The sequence below is a fragment of the Piliocolobus tephrosceles genome, chromosome 2 (assembly GCF_002776525.5).
Source record: "Piliocolobus tephrosceles isolate RC106 chromosome 2, ASM277652v3, whole genome shotgun sequence".
Taxonomy (NCBI): domain Eukaryota; kingdom Metazoa; phylum Chordata; class Mammalia; order Primates; family Cercopithecidae; genus Piliocolobus; species Piliocolobus tephrosceles.
The window spans coordinates 39062365-39084761 of NC_045435.1; the positions used below are offsets into that span (position 1 = coordinate 39062365).

Here is a 22397-nt window from a genome sequence, read left to right on the forward strand (position 1 = left end):
GGTCATATTCTTCTGTTTTTTTGTTTGTTTGTTTTGTTTTTTGTTTTTTTAATGAGACAGGATATCACTCTGCTTTCAACCAGGGTGGAATGCAGCAGCATGACCATAGCTCACTGTAACCTCAAACTGCTGGCCTCAAGTAATCCCTCAGCCTCCCAAAATGCTGGGATTATAGGCATGAGCCTCTGTGCCCACCGTGGGGTGGTTATCTGCTACCTGCCATGTGAGCTGAGGACAATCTGAAGGCAAAGACAAGTGACAGGAGACAGAGGCGTGCTGACAGCTTTCCAGTTCCCAGTTCCAGCCCTTTCCTAAGGTTTAAATACGTTCTACTTCCATGAGCCACCCCCACTCCCAGATCCTTGTAATAAAATTTCCCTTTTTTACTTAATCCCATTGGAGTTGTATCAGACTAGGAGTTGCCGACAGGCGTTGCCTCCTACGTCTGTCCTCGCCTTCCTCCTTTCTAAAGGAGCCTCGGCTTCATGACAGCAGGAGGCAACCTGCCCTGCTCAAAACTCCCTAGTCTTTCAGGCAGAGGTGGCCCATGAGATGCATGAGGAGGCTGTCAGTGGGGCTTAGAGGGATGTGTTCTAAGAGGGCTTCCCTTTTTCCAGAGTGGTTGGCAGATAGGAGGAATGGTGCCACAGTAGCCATCTGCAGCTGGTAAATGACCTTTAGCCATATGCTAAGGATGGCAAAGCAGATCAGGTCAGTCTTTGTAGAGGAAACTGGAACAGATAAATATGGACCCTATGGGGTGGTCATTTTTTTTTTTTTTTTTTTTTTTTTTTAGACAGGGTCTCACTTTGCCACCTAGGCTGGAGTGCAGTGGAATGATCACAGCTCACTGCAGCCTCAACCTCCCAGGCTCAAGCAATCCTCCCTCCTCAGCCTCCAGAGTAGCTGGGACTACAGGCACATACCACCAGGCCTGGCAATTTTTTAAATTTAAAATTTTTTTTTTTTTTTTTTTTTGTAGAAACAGAGTCCACTATCTTGCTCTGGCTGGTCTCAAACTCCTGGACTCAAGCCATCCTATCACCTTGACCTCCTAAAGTGCTGGGATTACAGGTGTTGAGCCTACTTGAGTAGTCATCTTCTCTTCTTCTTCTTCTTCTTCTTTTTTCTTTTTAGACCCTGTCTCTAAAGAAACAAAGGACGTGACCTTTAGCCATATGCTGAGGTAGGTGGAACCTGGGACGCTGAAAATGGAACCAACTCCGTTCTGTCTACCTCCAGACTCCTTTCCTATGCTTGCTATGTCTCTTGTTTCCTTCTCTGCAAAATGGGGAGAATAATAACACCCAGCTCACAGCTGTTGTGGAGATGAAATAAGTTATTTTTGTCTAACAGGCCTAGAACAGCATCTGCCACAAAGTAGGCATTGTATAAGTGCTATTATTATTATTATTATTATTAGCAAATAATACACTCCTAACTAGTTTAAGTCCTTGCTTTTCACATCTCAATTATATTAACTAAATATAATTCATATCCCATACAGTTTGGTTTCTCATACATACAACCAAATACTCCCAAGACAAACAGAAACTTCTATTTCTAACACGTCTGTCTGATTTGATGTTAAAATAGTCCCAGAATTCCCCACCAGCAGTGCATAGCCAATCCAATTATCCTATACAATTCTATGATAATATGTATAGTATCATAGAAAGCCCTGAGCTTGGGAGGCTGCCCTACCTGGTTGCAAACCTTGGTTTCATCACCTGTGAAATAAGGTTAATAGCTTCTTGCTTAGAGAGAATGCTTTGATACACCCAGAACTAAGTCTGGTACCGAGTAGGCTCTTTATGAAATCCAACTCATATTAGTTTACTAGTATATGTAAAACATATTCCACTAGTTACCTAAGTATCTGTTCATTCATTTATACAATACTTCACTGAGCATTTACTGAACACCTGTTATGTACTGGGCCCTGTATAGATGAGAAAGTGGGGAGGAGGGAGGTTCACAAGACAAAAGCATGGTCCTTGCCTTCAAGGAGCTTACAGTCTAAAAGAGGAGAGGAGACATGTCTCCAGTGAGCAGAGACAGCAACCCGTGGCCCGGAGTCTGGATGGGCAAGGGGGCACAGAAGGCCCGTGCCTTGCCCTGCCTCAGGCCTGTTTGGCACTGGAGCTGGGGCAGAGTGCTCTAGGAGCAGGGGAGGGGAGATGCAGCACCAGCAGACTCCTGCTATTTTGGGAAATCTTCAGCAGCCAAGAAAGCATTTTCCCAAATCTTTGGCCAGAGCTCCTCTTGCCTTCTCTCACGCTGCTGTCCCAGTTCCCTGTGGGTCCTGGGTTTGGGGTCACTCTAATGGTGCCTGGAGGCGTGTGAACGCACGTGTATGTATGTGAGAGAATGCACGCCCACGCACATACCCCCTAAGGCCTCCCCGCCTTGTATGGGACTTCTTCTGGGCTCATTTTCCCAGCACAGAGATTAGGAAGAGGGTTTGCTGAAACAGGGGGAGGGGGTGAAATTGGCGAGTGACAGTGAAGGAGCGCAGAGAAGTGGAGGCAGGAGCCAAGGCCAGAGCAATCAGGAGGCCCACAGCTGCAAAGCGACCTGTGCCCTCTGCTAGGGGGCAAAGGACGACGGAGACAGAGGCGAAGAGAGCGAGTATCAGAGCTGAATTCCCCACAGAGCCGAAACTGGCCTCCTAACAGGCGCCCCCTGCACAACTGAACCCTCCCCCGTTTTCAGAGAGGGGACTGCCCAGACCACTCTGGGGTGGGTAGCAGCTGAGTTGCCACACTGGGATCATTCCATTCAGCAGGAGGTTGCATCGGGCCCGGCTCTCCTGCAGGGTCCAGCAAGATGGATGCATGGGTAGAGCAGCGGGAAGCAGCCGATGAGAGTACCCTAAAAGGGAAAAGACGCCGTGGGAAAGTGGGTGACGGGCTGCAGTCAGGAGGGCATCTAAGAGGCCTCGTGTAGAAAGCGGAACTCTCTTTCAGAGAACAAGGGTGGAGCTTCCCCAGCCACCAGGGGCAAAGAGCATTCCAGAGAACACAGCAGGGGAAAGACTTGGCCCTGGCCTATCCTTGGACAATCTGGAGAAGCTGGTGGAGGGAGGCAGAGAGGGAGATGAGTCTGGAAAGGACGACCAAGGCCAAATCACAGTGAGACTTGAGCACAAACCTAAAGATTCAGGAGGTCTCCTTCTGCTGAAGAGGAGGACTTGTGGATAGTTTGGGACAGTACAAAGATGTGGTCGGATCCGTGCATGCTTTGGGAAGTTTGGTGGCAGTGAGCAAGGGGACAGGTGAATTAGAGCAGGCCATTTGTCAGCAGGGCAACTCTAGACATTGGAAAGCTGGTCTTGCACCCAGAATGCAGCTAGATCTCAGCCCCATTTGCACCCTTGTGGAGAATTCCCCAATCCAACTGCGGTGCTTGGCTCCAGACAGAAGCAGGGAGAATGAGGAACCAGGTTGGAAGCCGTGTGGCCCACAGAGCTGCACCCAGGCAGGAGCAGCACGGCCACTCATACTGCGGCCGACAAGGAGGTCCTCTCCAGGGTAACCTCAGACCTCTTTTCTTTTTAGTGAAAAAAAACCATGAAAGGGTGTCATCAGGAAGAAAAAGACAACTCACAACCCTAAAAGATGAGGGCTTGAGTACAAGTGCCCGGAGCATATTGACAGCATGCTAGGCACTGTGCTAAGTACGCTCTTTCCCCTGCAGGATCTCACAGCAGCTTTGCAAGAAGTCCGAGAGGTGCCCACATAAGCATCATTCTCGAAGCTGAGGCACTTGCCCAGGGTCCCCCTGCCACTGCCAGTGAAGCTGGGATTTGAATCCAAGACTGTCTGCTACACAAGTCCACACCCTAGGCTGCTACACTCACCATCCTCCCTGGAGCACAAACTGGCCCCAGCCCTATCGTTGCATTCCACAGCCCTGGCTCCACACGCTCTCCAAGCAGCCCTCCCAGTTTAATTTGGTTTTCTGAGTTGGCTTCCTTACTAGGGAGAGTGCTTTCTGGCTATAAATTATTAAGCTGACTTCCTGCTGCACACCAGCCTCCTGTGAGTTTGGGCTGTGGGAGGCAGGTTTTCCCGGTCCTGAATGGCTCCAGAGAAATTCTAGAGGTTCCAGATGGACAGGGCAGAGTCTGGAGACCCAAGCCCAGTGTGATGACAGCCACCTGGCAGCTTCCCCCAGCCCAGGCCTGACAGCCAGGGGCCAGGGTGGGTGGGAAGGAAGGCGATGCTTCCTTTACTCCCCACCTCCAGCTCAGTACGTCAGGATCTTTGGGGAAGGGGATTCAGGCCGGTCCTCTTTCCCGGGTCCCCTCCATCCTCGCCTCCATTCAAAGTCTCCACTTGGCTGCCTGCCTGGGAAAGGGGGAGAAAAAGAGAAGGAAAATAAAAGAAGAGGAAATAGAGGGGAAACCAAGAGCAGGGAAGAATGTGTACTGTCTGCAGTTTGGCAGGGGGGAAAGGCATTGCGGAGGCAGCCCTCTCCTGCCCCTGCCCACAGCCACCGAATATGGTGGCCCAGCAGTGGGCTTCTCCGTGGGGGCGACGAAGGCGTCTTCCCACCCACCCATCACTCACCACTTGGGGGGCCAAGCTTAGCCCAACTCAGCACAAAGATAAGATTGAGATGCAGATGCCTTCCCATTGCTCTGAATAGAGCAGATTGGATACGGATTTTCCTCTTTTCTTCCCTTTTAGACCATCTGGGGGACTGGGGCCCAGAGGGAAGGTTTGGACCAGAGCGGGGAGGGGTAGGGGGAGGAAAGCCTTCCTAGCACTTTTCAGCTCTAAAATCTGGGGGGTGAGGGTATGGGGAGCCTCTCCTACCCCAAGTCCCTTGCCCTCTCCCAGTGGCAAGCTCATCCCCTTCCTCTGCTTTCTGCAATCTGGGCTGAGTTCTTCTCTCCTCCATATATTCCTAGAAACCTCCAAGTCACGTTTGTGTGTCATGAGTGTTCCGGCAGTCCTCCCTGCAGTCCCACCTACATCCCTCCAGCTGCAGTGGGGAAGATAAAACGAACAAGGTGATGACCGAAAGTTTAACAAGAAGGACTCTGACACAGATCACATGGTTCAACACTGTACTTTATAGATGAAGAAACTGAGGATGGGAGGAGAGAGCAAGATTGGGCAGGGAGCTCACAGCAGAGACTAAGTAACAGCAGGATCAAGTAACAGTGACAACAATAATAACCACGTTTTATGTACCCAGAAGTGTTCTATGCTCTTTATATTATGCCACTTGATCCAAACAATAACCCCGTGAGGCAGGTATTATAATCATCCCCATTTCATGGATGGGAAAACTGAGGCACAGACCAGTAAAAAGTAACTTGCATGAGGTCAAACTTGTAAAAGCTGGATTCAAACCCAGGCAGTTGGGCTCAGGAGTCTGCCCCTTACTCGATGCCAGCACACCACACAGGACTCAGCCATTTAGAAAATGACATTATTTGACATAGCAATGTGGGTAGAGCCCAGGCCACTCCAGGGAATGTCTGCAGATGGCGAAAACCTCTTAAACATGGTCTATAATCTTCTGTATTTGTGATCATAGAGATTAGTCTTGCTCCTATGAACAGAGTAAGTCAACACATGGTAAGAACTGAAAACAAGAATACAACAAGAATGTTTACATCACTTGGGAAAACAAAGTGTGAACATCATGAGGGCAATTGTGTAGAAGACAGGCATGTGGAGGAAGACGGACCAAAAGCATGTGCTGAGAGCGTGCAATCATCGGGGAGAACCAGGCCCTTGCCTCATAGAGTAGCAGTGTGACTTAAACGAAATAAGGTGAATAAACAGCATGTTTGGTTCATGCCTTGCACAGATTAGCATTACAAATGGTGGTGGTGGTTTCACTAAGGTAATATGATGACTAGGATTTTGTTTCTTATTTACCAAACATTCTGTAATGTTTTATTGTTTTTGCAAGGAAAAAGAAAACAAAGGAGACTTGCCTACTTTAATTGCTGAAATTAAATGCTAAGGATGTCGCCAGACGCAAATCAAGCTTATCTATTCATTAGAGCAGCCTCCTTTTCCTCCTCCCCGTGGGCAGGCTCTCTCCGTGAAAACATTTCACTATCAGATACTCAGTTGCGGCATAAAATGAAAACTGCATTTGAAAACATGCCCACAGCTCAAAAACAGGCAGCAAATCCAACTAAAGGCCTGGATTTTCTTGGGATTTCCAGCATAAATTCAGTTGCTCAGCATAAACCTTTGTGGGGAGGGCCCATTTCTACTCACTTTCTGCAGTAACGTTCCTCACATCCAGAGAGTTAGTTCTCTGTAATTCAAAGAGCTCCTGCAGAGATGGATGGTGGTGATGGTTACAGGACGGTGTGAATACTTAATGACACTGAACCGCATAACTTGAAAATGGTTAAAATGGGTTGGTGGGAATGTAAAATGGTGCAGCCGCTATGTAAAGCAGCCTGGCGGTTCTTCAAAAAGTTAAACATAGAATTACCATATGATCCAGCAACTCCACTTCTGGGTATATACCCACAAGAATCAGAAGTAGGATATTGAAGAAATATTCCTACACATGTTCATAGTAGTATTGTTTACAATAGCTAAAAGGTGGAAGTAACCCAAGTGTCCATCAACAGATAAATGGATACATGAAATGTGCAAGATATATACAATGGAATATTATTCAGCCTTACAAAAGGAGGAAATTGTGATACATGCTACAACATGGATGGCCCTTGGGGACATTATGTTAAGCGAAGTAAGCCAGTCACAAAAATATAAACACTGCATGATTCCATTTATATGAGGTACCTAGAATAGTCAAATCCATAGAGAGAGAAAGTAGACTGGTGCTTGCCTGGGGCAGAAGGAAGCCGGAGTTATTGTCTAACGGGTGTAGAGTTTCAGTTTTGCAAGATGAAGCGTTCTGGAGATGGAGGGTGGTGATGGCTGCATAACCATGTGAGTGTACATGATACTACTGAACCATGGACTTAAGAAAAGTTAAATGGCCAATTTCATGTTATATATGTTACCATAATTTTTAAAAAGGAAGAGCTGCTCAAACACAGTGGTCTTAGGAGGTATGCTGATGATACCCTAGATGAGGGAGTCTTCTCCCTGCTCTCCCCTCAGTCTGGTACCTGCTGCAGCCCCCTTACACTCCCCTGGGCACACTTACCCCTGACCAGTGAGAGAAGCCAGCCCCCTACTGTCCATCCACACCTTAGCTGTTGGGCTGGGGTATCAGGTGGCCCAGGGACGAGGTGATGGGCAACAGGAGACGGAGTGAAGCCTCAGAGCATCCAAGAGACGCAGGCCAGGCACCAGCTGGAACCACTCACTGAAGGGGGAGAATTTTGGGTGAGTCATGGATACATGATGAACTAAGCAAAAGAGATGAGGTCAGATATGAGGCCAGACTGCCCCTGGGACCACATGGTTGCTGCTGTGTTTGTTTCTTGGTGCTGCTTTAACAAATCGCCACACTAGTGGCTTGAAACAAACTTTTTTTTTTTTTTTTTGAGACAGGGTCTTGCTCTGCTGCCCAGGTTGTAGAGCAGTGACACGATCACAGCTCATTGCAGCCTGGACCTCCTGGGCTCAAAAGATCCTCCTGCCTCAGCCGCCTAAGGAGCTGGGACAACAGTCTGCACCACCATACCTAGCTAATTTTTAAATTTTTTTGTAGAGATGATCTCACTATGTTGCCCAGGCTGGTCTTGAACTTCTGGCTTCAAGTGATGTTCCTGCCTCAGCGTCCCAAAGTGTCCTCCTGCCTCTTTCTCTCCAAAGAGACTACAAGCATGAGCCACCACGCTGGGCCTAAAACACACATGTATTATCTTATGCTTCTATAGGTTAGAAGTCCAACATGGGTCTCAATGGGCTAAAAATCAAGGCATTGGCAGGACTGCATTCCTCAATGGAGGCTCTGGGGGAGAATCCATTTCCTTGCCTTTCCCAGTTTCTAGAGGCTGCCCACATTTCATAGTTAAAGCCAGCCACATTGCAATCTCTAACCCTTCTTCCACTGTTACCTCTCCTTTGGACCACAGCTGGGCAAGGTTCTCTACTTTTAAGGATCCATGTGATTACATTGGGCCCATCTAGATCATCCAGGATAATCTCCCTACCTCAAGGTCCTTGACTGAATCACATCTGCAAATTCCCTTTTGCCTCGTAAGGCACCATATTCACAGGTTCTAGGGATTAGGACATGGAAATCTTTGGTGAGCCATTAATCTGCCTGCCACAGCCACCCTAGGGACTCCCGCTCAGTCATTCCCACATGGCAAACACATTTATGGCATCCAGAGACTCATCTGTGACTGAATTTCTGAAGAAGGAGTAGCAGCCAGTAAATGGATCCCGGCAAGTCATGGTCACATGGTCTCAGGGAAGAAGGAGCTACTCCTGGAGGAACATCAGGAAGCCGGACATGCAGGCCCGGGGGGCGGGGAAGAGGGAGGAGCAGAGATGTGGAAATGACAGGCACAGGAAAAGGGAACAGGGTCTGTCCCATGAGAAAGAGGACAGCCATAAAATGGAAAGAGGGAGATTGCGGGAAGACCTTCCAGGTGAACTGCACTCCAACAAAAAGAAATTCATCAACACCAGCACACAAGGTGATAATTATTCACTTCCCAAAAGGATTTTCCAAAGTGTTCTTTAAGTAATGAGTTCCACTGTGTTCTTAAAATAGGATTTACACCCAATTTTTCAGTAACACATAAAGGGATGCTTGTAAATCTATGGAAATGAAGTGAGACCAGTAACATCTGCTGCCTTGCTTTCTGTGCTGGTGGTGTCAGAGGGAGACAGAAAGAACCACAGACTGGGGTGATGGGCTCAGACTCTGCCTCAGCTTCCTCAACCCCCGACCCCCCATGAAAATTATCCTGTTTAATGCACACACTACCCTTACTCTCATTTCACACATGTATAAACCAAGGCTAGAGCGGTGAGGGAAAAGTCACAATGGGTGGCTGCAGTCAGGTCTGGCCCAAGGGCACTCTGACTCCAAAGCCCTGTTCTTTTAGCCACTCACAGACAGCAGAGACTTTTCAGGGTGGCAAAGAGTCATGTGTGTGTCTGTGTTGGTCACAGAAGCTGCATCCCTCCTACATGCTCAAGGAGATGAGCAGACAGCACCAGGGGCCATTGCTTACCTAGCGGGTCATTTCTGGGATGCTAATGAAACTTTCAATTAGAGACCAAGCCTTTCTTTCTAAAGTTATTAGAGATAAGAATCCGAACTGGCCGGGTGCTGTGGCTCACGCCTGTAATCCCAGCACTTTGGAAGGCCGAGGTGGGCAGATCACTTGAGGTCAGGAGTTCGAGACCAGCCTGACCAACATGGTGAAACCTCATCTCTACTAAAAACACAAAAAAATTACCAGGTGTGGTGGCCCGTGCCTGTAATCCCAGCTACTTGGGAGACTGAGGCAGGAGAATCACTTGAACCCAGGAAGCAGAGGTTGCAGTGAGCCCAGATCACGCCACTGTACTCTAGCCTGGGTGACAGAATGAGACTTAACAAAAAAAAAAAAAAAAAAAAAAGAAACTGAACAGCCTGAAAGAGGCTAAAAGGCTGTGATATAGGGCCAGGCATAGTGGCTCACGCCTGTAATCCCAGCACTTTGGGAGGCCAAGGTGGGCGGATCACGAGGTCAGGAGTTTGAGATCAGCCTGGCCAACATGGCGAAACCCTGTCTCTACTAAAAATACAAAAATCAGCTGGGCACGGTGGTGGGCACTTGTAATCCCAGCTACTTGGGAAGCTGAGGAGGAGAATCACTTGAACCAGGAGGCGGAGGCTGCAGTGAGCCAAGATCATTCCATTGCACTCCAGCCTGGAAAACAGAGTGAGTCTCTGACTCAAAAAAAAAAAAAGAAAAGAAAAGAAAAGAAAAAGCTGTGATATAAGTAGCTGATTTTATTCCAATGTTATTAGAGCTAAGAATGTGAAAGGCCGGAAAGAGGTTAAAAAGCTGATATAAGTGGCTGATTTCGTGTCTCACTGGGGAGCCAGCTGTAGCAGATAAGAAGGGAGACAGAGAACACGGGGAATCGGGAGGAGCAGAACAGCTGACTCCCTTGGCTTTCTGGAAATATCACTTGGGCATCAAAACAGATCATATAGAGGAAAGTGCCATAAAAATATTGAACCCTGTTTCTACTTCTCTGTCATTACACAGTCCAGGTTCTTTCTACCCTCTCAGTTGACCCTAACTTTTCTTTCTGGTTCTTTCTCCCAAATGTGTGGTTCTCAAAGGTTCTATCCCCAATTCCCTCTTCTCTCACTGTAAGCAATACTGGGTGGTCTCAGCTGCCCTCCCTCCCTCCCCCGGGCTTTCACTTCCACCCCTGCCCCACCAGCTCTGCGGATTGCCAGTCCTTCTCTTCCAGACTCCAGACCACCAGGCCGCCTCCGTCTCCATGTCATCCAGGCATCACTACCGCAGCCTGCCCAAAATAAATTTGCCATTTTTCTCCCTTAACCTGCTCCTCCCACGTTCCTCATTTCTGTCATTGGTCCTACAATTTCCCCAAATATCCTGACTCACGTTTCAGCATTCTCAGGCTCTCCTCTCTATCCTCTCCTACAGGCAACCCATTGTCGAGTCCTGGCACCTGTACCTCAGTGGATCCCACCCCCAGATGGGATGGCAGGTGACATGTGACAGATGAGCCAAGTGTGTGGGGTGGAGGCAGAGGAGGATGGGAGGACACACGCTTGGTCTGGGTAGGACAGCTACCAGCTACCCCGCTCCACTTTCCACCAGTTAACTGTTGCTGTGTGAGGACACAGACCCAGACCTGCCTATTTTTAAAGATCTGCACATCTGGATTTATGTGACATTTTCCCCATTTTTAAAAGCTTGCAACCGCTTGCATTTTTTGAAATCCCTACATGCACCAAACAAAACATGTCTCCCTTTGACCTCTGGGCTTTGGTCTCTCTCTCCCACTGTTCCTTCTTTCCGTTCCTACTGCCAAATATGTCCACGCCTCCCTCCTGGACAAGGGAACCCCCTCTTCCTGGGTTGCCCTAGCCAGCTTTCTCCCTTCACCCTTTGCTGGTCTCAGGGCCCCACTGAACAAATGTTGAGTCCTTTAGCTTCAAACTCAAGGCCCTCCAGAGAAAACGAGAATAGTGAGGGTGAAGGAGACAGAGAAGAGAAGGCTGCTGCCACTCAGGGTGACAGAGCCATTAATTAACAGAGTTAAACATCTAGTGTTTAATTAACACTCTCCCTCCTCTTTCATTCTCCCTCCCTTTAACTTTCCCAGAGGGGCTCCACAGTGGGTGAAACCGAGCAGAAACCAGGAGAACAGCCTCCTGGCTGAGTCAGGGAGGGAGGGCGAGGAGGCTGGTGTTTGATTCCATATGCTAGAGGGAAGAGGACAGTAGGGTAGCTTTGTGACTGGCTTACTTCACTTAGCATAATGTTCTCAAGGTTCATCTAAGGACAGGCTAGGAAGAAGCAGCTTGATGTTTCAGTGGTAGGGACTGTCCAGAAGTTTCTTGGGCAGGAACCCAGTGCCTGGGATTATACAAGGAAGTCACCAGCTCTCTGTGGCTAACGTGATTGCCTCCCTGAAATTCATTCCCCCATTGTCTTTGATAATAAACTCCCACATTGCACAGAGTGGCAATGTTTCCAGCCTCAGGCGAGACACTTGCTTCTTCAGCCCCTTTTGAAGCTACGGGTGTCCAGGTCTGACCAAGGAGAAATAAGCAGCAGTCTGCTACAGGCTCTGGGAGGACATCTGTCTTCCTTGTAAGAGGTAGACTCAATGGGTACCAATCCCTTTCCTTTCTCCACCTTCCTCCCTTGCACTTGAATGTGATGTCTTGAGCTACAGCACCCCTATTTTAACCATAAGACAAGAGACAAGCCAAGAGGGCAACAGAATACCTTGATGCTGTTGAGCCAGTGAGCAAAGACCAGCAGCTGCTGCCCCTTCTGAAACCTCTTGGGAAGTGATTAAATAAATCTCTATGTTTAAAGTTATTGTAGGTGGTGTTTTCTGTTACATGCATCCAAAAGCATTCATAAGTGATACATTCCCTACCCCAAAACCTCTTCTCTCTAGGGAGATAAGTAAGTGACTACTTGTTTAATTAGAGTGGGGTAAAGTCAAGAGCAGACACGCTGCTCAGAGCGCCTCCCAATCTGGATGACCCAGGACCCAGGATTAGGAACTGGAAAGCAGATAGTAGAGTGGGCCATGGCTGCATGAGATGGGAGCTCTGAGGGAGTCCTCTCACAGCCTGCCAGACAGTGGGAGCTCAGCCGACACGGGTTTGTGTGAATACATGAATGGCTGGATGTGCCGCTTCTTGGCACAGGTGGCCCAGCAACAACCAGCTGGAAGAAAGGGACTCCTCAGCAGCTAGCTTGAATCTCTGATTTCAGACCCTTCTCAGAAGGCCATGCTGGAACACCTCTCCCCTTCAGAAGTTCCCTCCTCCTCCCCACTTCCTGTGATGCCCACCTACCCTCTTATTTGGCACTTAATCAAACCTCCCCATTTGCTCCAAATATGGCTCTTGGTTTGACTGCAAACCCCGGGAGGCAGATACCACTTCCTTTTTCAGCCTCCAGGACCTACCAGTGTCTTGAACACTGAAGACTGTTGATAAATGTTTTCACTTGAAGTTGATGCTTTGGAGGGTGCAAAGAGGTTTGCGACTTAAAGGGTTGCTCAGAGAAGAGCCCCTCCTAAAAAGAATAGTCCCAGAAGTCTGTAGTACTGCCTGAAACTGTACTATTAGACATGGACCGTATTGACTAGCTGGGTCACCTTAAGAGAAACCACCACTCAGAGCAACAGTTCTGTGTGAGGGGAGTGCCAACTCAGCGTGGAAGTTCACTGTAAGAATGTCTATTGTTATTATTATTATTTGAGACGGAGTTTTGCTCTTGTTGCCCAGGCTGGAATGCAACGGTAACATCTTGGCTCACCACAGCCTCTGCCTCCTGGGTTCAAGCGACTCTCCTGCCTCAGCCTCCCAAGTAGTTGGGATTACAGGCGCCCGCCACCATGCCCGGTTAAATTTTGTAATTTTAGTAGAGACGGGGTTTCTCCATGTTGGTCAGGCTGGTCTTGAACTCCCGACCTCAGGTGATCTGCCCGACTCAGCCTCCCAAAGTGCTGGGATTACAGGCGTGAGCCACCGCACCCAGCCTTAAGAATGTTTATTATAATAAGCTTTTAAAAGTGACAAGTCTTGGAAGAATTATCCCAGCAATTATTCACTTTTGAATGTAATCCTGTAGATTTTAGGGTGGTGAAGAACCTTAGAATTCCTCCTCCTAACTACCCCCACACGACTTCGAAACTATCTTCAAAAGTAAGCAAGGATCTTCTTGAGTTGAATTAACATGACATTTCTTAGGAGAGAAAGAGTAGCAGGTGCTGTTGATGCCTGCCCCATGCGTGGGTGAGTGCATCCATCCAGATTGGCTGTTAATGGTTCACACCTGCAACCCTCTCCAGAGGCCTGCCCTTCACCCACTGCAGACTCCTGGAGACTACAACCCTCACCACCATTCCAAGGCTCTTGGGCAATCACCAGCTGACAGAGGAGTATAGAAGCCCAGCCCCCATGTCTCCAGGTGCAGCGGATTCTGTGGTGCTATTCAGGCTCCAGGGCTCCTCGTGGGATCGTGGGATCGTGTAGCCTTGGCCTCGTCCTCTGCTCTACCCTGATTCTTCTGGAGGGCACTACCTGGTTGGCCACTTGCTCAAGAATCTACTCAGGCTTTGCTTCTTCCAGGGAACCTGGCCTGAGATAGGCCCTTCCCAGAGGAGGACTGAGAAGGAGGTAGGGGAAGAAGCAGGCGGGTATCAAAACTAAGCACTTCACACTCCTCTTTTGGCCCAGGGCTCTGCCCTGTGCACGAGAGACCACGCACCAGGCCCAGCCCTCAGCCCGCCCAAGGACAGCAGCCTTGACCAGAGCTAGCATGTGTTCCTGCATCCTCCATGCGCTCCTGACCTCCCTGGCTACCCCCTTCTCTCCAGAAAATGTGCAGATCCTCTCCAAAGCTCAGCAACGCTTTCCCAGAAAACTGTAAATCCAAAAGTCAATTGGTCTTCATGTCACCACATTATCAAAATTGGGCCTCCAGGAAGGTTTAGGCTCAGAGACGCATCTGTGTCTATACTTCTGCATCTGTGCCTCTCCCCCTTATTATAATTGCGGTAATTATGGTCTGCTTTATTCTCCTCTGGACCATTTACACAGGTGCACAGAGACAGAAATGCATGGATACGAATCCCCGACCACAGGCTCTTTTTTCAGGGTTTGCCTCCCTAGAGGCAATGAACCTGAGTGAGGGACGGTGGCCTTGGGGGTGACCTAGTAGCAGGGTAGGATGGGGGTCCAGCCCACAGGTGCTGTGCCTCTTAGATTGAAAGGGTGGGAGAAGCAGCTGTTTGCACTCTTATGTACCCTACTCCAACGCCCACCCCAACACTACTGGAAATACATTTCTTTCTAGTAGAAATGGAAGGGCAGTGGAAATCAGTTCAGTTTGGATCTTCCTATGGTTGATGATGTCTCTGCGGGCGTCTGAGGTCATCCTGTCCATCCTCCAGGCTCCAGGCAAGACAGTTCCTCCTTCAGTCCAGGGCAGCTTTACTCCAGCCACATCTCGGTGACCTCAGCTGTGTCTGGTGGCCATCGCTGTCAGGACATTCTTACATCTTTTCTGCCACACGACCCAACATTCATCAAGGGTCCTAATAAATGCTATGGGCCATAAGTCTTGGGGCAGGTCATTTTCTCTCTTTGTGGAACCCCTCTTTTGAGCATTCTATCCTCTGTTCACTTGCCAATGCTTACATCTGACTCCATTTTTCTCACCAATGATCCTCAACTTGTCAAATCCCAGATACCAGGACTTCTGGTGGAAATACATGGGTTCTGTGCTCGAATAATTTTAATTACATCTAAGCTTTCTCATGTTCTTTTTTTCTATGACAGACAGTGTGCTAATTGTTTTTCAAATGTGATCTCATTTTATCCTCACCATATGGCTATAAAATAAGCTTTGCTGCCTTTTTTCAGATGAGGAAACTGAGGCTCAGAGAGGTTGGACGGCTTGCCCAAAGTCACACCAGAAGTGGCAGAGCCGGATCTGCCCTCAGATCTCGTTGATGCCAAAGCCCATGCTCTTAGTCAACCTGCTTCCCGCCTCCTTCCAGGGATGCTTTGGAGAGAGGTTCCCCAGGAAGGAAGGTGAAGGGGCTTGGTGCTCTCTCCTGGCTGTGGGGCATAGAGAAGGGATGCCACCCTTTAGGGATCAGGTCTCCTCCTGATTCCCTGTATCTAAAGCGGAGTCTGGCCCAGTTCCTCTCCCACTGCCCAGAGTTTCCTCCCTGTGTCCTATCCCGTGCTGGGTTCTGGATGCATTTTCTTTCTCTCTCCTGGTCAGGATGCCTGCTACTGCCAGGGCCTCTGATCATAATTCTCTATTCCAGTGTCTCCAATGAGAGCTCCCAGGTCCACTCCCATTCTACTCCACCTCATGGACATCACAGCCCCTAGGTTCCCCCAGTCTTCCTGTCACCCACCTGCATCGATATCTCTGTGTCCCGCTCACTGCTGTGGGTGCTGGAGTCACTGGCCCCTTCTGCTTTCCCAAGTTCCCTGATGCAGGGAAAGTCACTGCTCATTAGTTTGTGCCAACAGCGGGGGTGGCAGAGAGCAGCGAGGCAGATAATCTGAGGTAGTGGGGAATGTAAGAATCGTCTCTATTTGGCTGTGGAAGGTATTTTTGGACTTACAGTTGAATGTGGGTGTATGTTATATGCTGGGAACTCACAACACTTCAAACCAAATACTGAAGCTCAACCAGCAAGACCTGGCTGCTGGTTTCAGGAATTAGAAAGCTGTCCACCCTGTTCCTATTTCCTGCAGAGCTGGGTGACTCTGTCTCGGCTGATGTTCAGGACCAGCTGAAGCAGAACTGCTACTTCTCTAGGGCTCAGAAACCACACTTGCCCCTGACCTAGAGCCTGGGCTGCAAATGTGGATGCCCACAGCAGGTGGGCAGCCAAGTGAGGCCAGCTGGTGTCACACAAAAGGGAGTGGCAGAGCGAGGACTGTGAACCCCTTCAGGAGGGCACCATCACTCCTCAGGGGGAGCTGCTCCTCAGCTCCAGCTGATGACAGAGGCCAAACAAAACACATCTGTGAAAGAATTTGGCCCACTGACAACTGGTTTGCAGTCTCCAGCCTTGCGGTTCACACACTAATGTGCATCAGAATTGCCTGGAGGGCTTGTTACAACCGATTGTCGGGCCCCTGCCCCAGAGTTTCTCATTCAGTCGATCTAGGGTGGAGCCCAAGATTTCGCATTTCTAGCAAGTTTCCAGGTGATGCTTACAGTCTAGGGGCCACACTTTGGGAACCACTGCTATAGCCCAGCACCTATAGAATAGGAGAGTTTCCCACTTCCTTACCTTTTAATATTGGCAAGGCTTTGTTTGGTAAGTGTCAACTCAAGAGGTAATCATGTCCTTTAGAAGTTAAAAGTCAGAAGAAAGGGTGAAACACATTTATTAAATGGCAAATATGCATCAGAAACTTTCATGAACATCTCGTTTAATCATCACAGCCTTCCTGCAAGGCAGGTAGGTATTATTGCCCCTACTTTACCGCTGAGGATCTAAGGCACAGAGATGTTCGTGACTTGCCCAAGGTCGCAGAACTAGGAAGGACAATTCTGGGACTGAAATCTAAATCAGCCTAACTCCAGTGCCCATGCTTTTCCCAAATCATCAAACTGCACAGAGAAACTGGGCCTCTTTGCAAAATATACCCTCTTTCTGGGGGTTGAGCAGAATAGCCTTCCCTTTAGGGGCCCTTCTAAGTGTGTCCATTGGGGCAACTCACAGGAAGGGCTGGGTCAAGAGCCAGAAGGCTTGGAGAAGGGAGAGTCCTTTGCCTCCTTCCAAAGGGAATGATCAATAAAGATCTGGTCCTGGAGTACTACCCAGTGGCCTGTAATTCCCAGGAGACAGGAGGGCTGACCCTGAGGCAGCATAGTACCCTGAAGTGCCATGCCTGAGGAAGTCACTCCTGAACAAACCACCTTAGTCCTTGGGAATACATCAGAGCAGGATGGGAGAATTATCTGGTTAATGCCTGCAAACTCATGGCAGGAACCATGTCTGTTTTGCTCAGTGCTATATCCCTAGCTGCTAACCCAGCACTCGTCACATAAGAGACACTGAATTATTTGTTGAATGAGAGAATGACTGAACAGTGGAACAAAGGGCAAGGAATCTTTGCTCTCAGCCAAAGGGACTATGGATAATGTGCCCACTCATGGTTGAAAGTGTAGACGCTCATAAAGCAGCCAGCCTTGAGAAGGGAGATGTGGCAGGTGATAATTCTGCTCCAGGTAATTGATCGGAAATGTTTTCCAAATCCATCGTGGGCCATGAAGCAAAGATATTAACAGCCCTGCCTGCCAAGAGCCAGCAAGAATAAGGTCTTATTCACCTCTGGATCCTCAGCCCATGTCTATTGAATGAATGAAAGTAAGTCTCTGCTCCTGAACGCCCAGTGGGGAAGGTGTTCACACACTTATTGCTGCATGGGTGCTGGCGGGCCTCTGCCCAAGAAGCCTTCCCCAGGGCTTCCTGGAAGGCAGGTGGGGCATGGTGAGAAGAGCATGGACTTGGAGTGGGAAACTGTGGTTCAAGCCCTGATATCAGCCACCCCTGAACTTGTCAATAGACACAATCCCAGTAGGAGCAACAGGCACCGTCTTCTTCATCCTTGAGCCTTGCTGCCTCCCTTCTCTTTAAAACAGGGGCAATAATGATAGCAACAAAAATAGCAATCATAACAACTTCTTCACAGACTTGTGAAGGTGGGATACTTGTGCACTGAGAGCGGAACAAGCACTCGACAAATGCTTATTGTCCACATGGATCCGCTGATAGATCCACCATGGCTGGGTCACTTCTCCAGCGTGGAGAGTTTTGAGAAGAGTCCCTCACTGCTCCAGATAGGAAGCTCTGCCACTACCTGACTTGCTTTCCTCTTGCTGCAACTTAAACCCTTTTACTCCACTGTCTGTGGTGACAAGGAATAGGCTGGCAGTTGGTGAAAGCTCTCTCTAACACTGGTCTCCCCTGCCTTCCCGGGAAAGCAGCAGAAACACACTTTTTGGAGTCAGGAACTAATGCTATGGAGAGTGTACAGTGACTTAAGATGTATCCAAATGAGTGTAACTCCAAGCCACATGGTAACACAAATGGTTCTGCTGCCCATGTGTAAAGCATGCCAGCCCTTTTCCCTGGCATGTGGCACACTCCAGATCTCTCCCCTCATCCAGTTATGTGTGTGCAAAACTCAGCCTGGATCAGTCACCTTCGAAATTTGAGTCAAATAAAATTAAAAATAAAAATTGTTCTTGGATCACACCCTGTTTTGCATTATCGGTGCTATGGTTTGACTTTATTCAGCTCTTTAACCACTGGCTCCAGATGATCTCACAGATGTAACTGGGCCAGCACTGGGGAGAGAGACCCCCACCTGAGTTGGTAAGAGCCGTTGGGATGCTGGGCTGGGTGCAGGATAGGTGACAAGCAGAAAGGCAGTGTCAGGAATCATGCATCCCTACGTGGATGGGTCCTTGCTGCTCTTCACAACCACAGTGCCATCAGATTCCCTGTGAAGTCTGCAGAAGGCTTGTCATGGCTCCCATTTAACTGATGAGAAGCCAGAGGCCCTGAGAGCAGCTACAGATCCAAATGCTCAGAGTGGAAGTTAGCCCAGGTCTGCCTTCCCACCCCGCAGCCTCTCCAGGCTCCCGGAAACACCTTTATTCCCCAAGTCAAGCCGTGATGGCTCACACTGGATAAGGCCCCGAGCCACTGGGAGCTGGGAGCCTGGAAACTGTGGGAGAACCCCTACGGATTAATGACAGGTCATTCAGAGTGTCTATATATCTTGTTTTGGAAATCTAAGAGGTAAACATAATTGGATCCCAAGGTCTCCAGAAAAATCACTCACAATGCTCTCTTTGGGGAGTGAGCAGTATTGATTCCGGGGCAGGAAAGAGAAATGATGGATGCTCATCCCAGTCTGAGCCCCTGGACTCCAGCCTATATTCAGGCTACATTTACGTCCTTCTCTCCCTTTACACCGCTACCTTCCAGACTAGATGCCAAGTGGCCCGGGGCCTCTGGTGCCCTGAGGGGAGCCAGCCAATGAGCTGCTAACCCAGAGGACATAAGCTAGTCCAGCTCAGCCTCTGCCATGTGACCAGCCAAAAGCAGAACCCCAAACCCCACCCCAAGATGAGTGGGGCCCAGCCTGGCAGGCGGTGGAGGGTGCTGCAGAGTGGGGAGGGGTGGAACATCGACAGTCACCAGAAGGGAATAAAGAACACTGAGGCCAGCTCATCTGTGAAGGTCGTGAAATGGACAGTTTTGTTCCTTTTGGTGTACGTTATTGCAGTTATGATGGTGTTTGTGCAACAAATGAAACAGTAAAGGGAAAGTGTTTGGGGTCTGTACTGGGGTTGCACGATGCTGCAAACTTGGTGGGTTGTAGATTCCCAGGGAGGGCAGGCAATGTGGAGCCTCACTATCCCACTCTGGAAATCTACAACCCACCAAGTGTGGAGCCCAGGACAGAGGGGCAGAGGTATGGGAGTGGGGATGGGCGGAGAGGGAGGGGAAGGTAGGGAGAAATTCCTTAAACCCCTTCAGGATTTCCTTCTGGAGGGCTGTGAGTCTTCCTCGCCAGGCTCAATTCCTGGTACTCTGGGTCCTGCCAGCTCAGATTCCTGAACTTCCAGAACATAATTGTCTTCCAGCTCAGCAGGGCACAGTGTCGGGCCGGCTAAGAGCAGGCTGCCGTTTCCCGAATGTACACCCTGTCAGTGCCCAGATCCATCTGGAGAGCAAATGGCTGGCTGAGGGGAGAGAGAGCCCAGGCACACCACCCCCCATCTGCTCCCACCATGTGACACACACTTGCAGGCGGGGAGGGAGAAGCCTGCAGGTGGTTGGTTGATGTAGCGGGGAGGGTGGGAGAAAGAACAGGGACCAGCAAAAACCCACTGTCCAGCCCCGGCCAGAAGCCTTTCTGGGAATTGCTCCCAGCCCTACTCCCATTGCCAGGTGATCCCCCTCACTCCTGCACACACACAGGGGAAAGACAGGTCTGAGTGAAGGCCAGGCCTGGGACTCCACCACCACCACTACCCCAGACACAGGAATGTGTACGTGGGTGCACACTCGCCTGCGCACATGCCTGAGATCCAGATCATTCCTTCAAAGCTGCTTTGCAGGTGCAGTGATGCAGCCTCACTGCTCCCTTAGCCCTGAGCACCTACAAGGTAGGTGACTAGTCCTTCTGGGTTTGGGTGTATGGGTTGGGGAGGGTGAGGCAGGGACACATGCCTGAGGACCTCTCAGGTCAAGGGTGTCCAGGAGGTGAGCAGGCCATGGGGCTTGGTTGTGGGCAGAATAGAGAGCTCTAGCCCTGGGCCAGGGGATGGGAAGAGAAGGGGGGTGGTCTTTAAGAGAAGTACAGTGAGCTCTTTCTGATATGGTATAAAAGAAGCCCTTCTTGGAGACAGAAAGATGGTCAAGGGTTGACAAAACCCTTCCAGTGCTTAATGAATGTCTCTCTTTAAACCTGGCCATTGGTGCCAAAGCCCCTTAAGTTCCATATTCATAGAGCTCAGTTATAATAAGAATAACAGCTAACAGGCTTACTATTTGCAGGACTTTATCTATGACTCACCCTGTAGGCCCGGCCCCCCACCCCCAGCTCTCCTTTTCCACAATGGAACTGGAATAGAGTTATCTTCGTAGAGGCCTGTTGGAGGAGCATCTGAAATGCAAGAATTCTGGGGAGGGAGCCCGGAAGTGTCCTCCGCTCAGGTCCACAAGGACAGCAGCGATATGGAAGGGAGTGGGAAGCCATGTCATTTTCCTCCCAGAAGCTTTAGTCAAGTGCCCACAGGTGTGGTCTGCAGGCAGACGTGGGGAGCACCAGACAAGGAGAGATGGACTGGGGACCCTGGGTCCAGGGGTGAGGAGCAGTGGAGTAAGGAGAGGCACAGCTGAGCCCCTGCCTGCCAAAGGAGTGTGATGGATGCTCCCCTGCCCAGCTGCGCCTCAGCCTTGGCAGGGGAAGGAAGGACGATGAGACCCTGAGCCAGGGAACATGGATTTCTGCCTGAGGAGGCGGAGACCAAGGCAGAGACCTGCCCTCCCGCTTCTCCTCCCCACTCCCTCCCTGCTTTGGCACAGCCTGGGTTGACACTGAGCACTCATGCCACAAAACTTGCAGCCCTGGGTTCAAATCCCAGCCCAGGCTCCCTTAGCCTCTCTGAGTCAGTTCCCTCAACTGTAAAACCACACAGGGCAGTTGTGAAGATTAAAAGATAATGTTTGCGGAAGCAGATAGCACTGTCTGGCACCTAGAAAACACTCAATAAATGTCAGCCATTATTTTATCATCATTATTAGTGTTGTGATTATGCGGACCTTTCGTCTCTCTCTCCAGATGCTCACAATAGCCTCCTAAGTACGCTTCCTATCTTTCATCTCTCCTCTCCAACCCGTCCTACACAAAGCTGCCAGAACACAGACTACAGCAATGATTTGGTCACATTATTCTGCTGCTTAAAACCCCCACCAGCTCCCCACTGCCTACACAATCAAATCCAAATGCCCTGCATAGCAAGGCCTTTCCATCTGCCTCAAACTCCCTCTCTTGCCTCCTCTTTGGCCATTCCACCTCTATCCAACCTCCTCATCACATCCCAAATCTAGATACTCTTCACGTCATGCACTTGCCCACCTCGATCCCTTCGCTTCTGCTTGCCCATCCCTGTGGAATGTCCTCTCCTCCAACAAAAACCTCCTCAGCCACCAAGGCTCAGACAAATGCCAGCTCATCTATGAAGCTCCTTCTGACCCTCACGCAGCCAACAGCTTCCTCTGCTGACAGATGCAGCGTGTGGTTTATATACTCTCATCATTTCCCCCTGTGTTGTGCTGTGCAGATGCAGGAAATGCTTCTCAAAGTGTGCTCCTAGGACCAGCAGCATCTGCACCTCCTGGGAACTTGTTTAAAACGCAAATTCTCCCGCCTCACCCCAGATCTACTGGATCAGAAAGTCTGGGGGCAGGGCCCAGTAATCTGTGTTTTAACCAGCCCTCCAGAAACTATTGCACACTCAGTTGGGGAACCACTGATGTAAGGTACCTGTACCCTACAGGTAGTGCTTGGTACACAGAGAGAAGTGATGGGTTACATCAGATCACTTGGGTAGCTTTGAAAAAATACAGCTGGTTGGGCCTCACCTGCAGATATTCAGATTTAATTGATCTGGGGTTAGGCCTGTGCATCCATGTTTT

General features: G+C 49.5%; 1 protein-coding gene across 2 annotated transcripts in view; it reads right to left on the reverse strand.

Annotated features, from left to right (window-relative positions):
- The window catches only part of SEMA5B (semaphorin 5B), a 120647-nt gene that overhangs the window by 45703 nt on the left and 52547 nt on the right, over positions 1-22397 (reverse strand). The window contains exon 2 of one of the 2 annotated variants that reach the window (XR_002732115.2): positions 7162-7323. The exons of the other annotated variant lie outside the window; for it this stretch is intronic. The gene's annotated coding sequence lies outside the window, so the exon portion shown is untranslated. The remainder of the gene's footprint in view (positions 1-7161; positions 7324-22397) is intronic. 2 annotated transcript variants of the gene reach the window in all.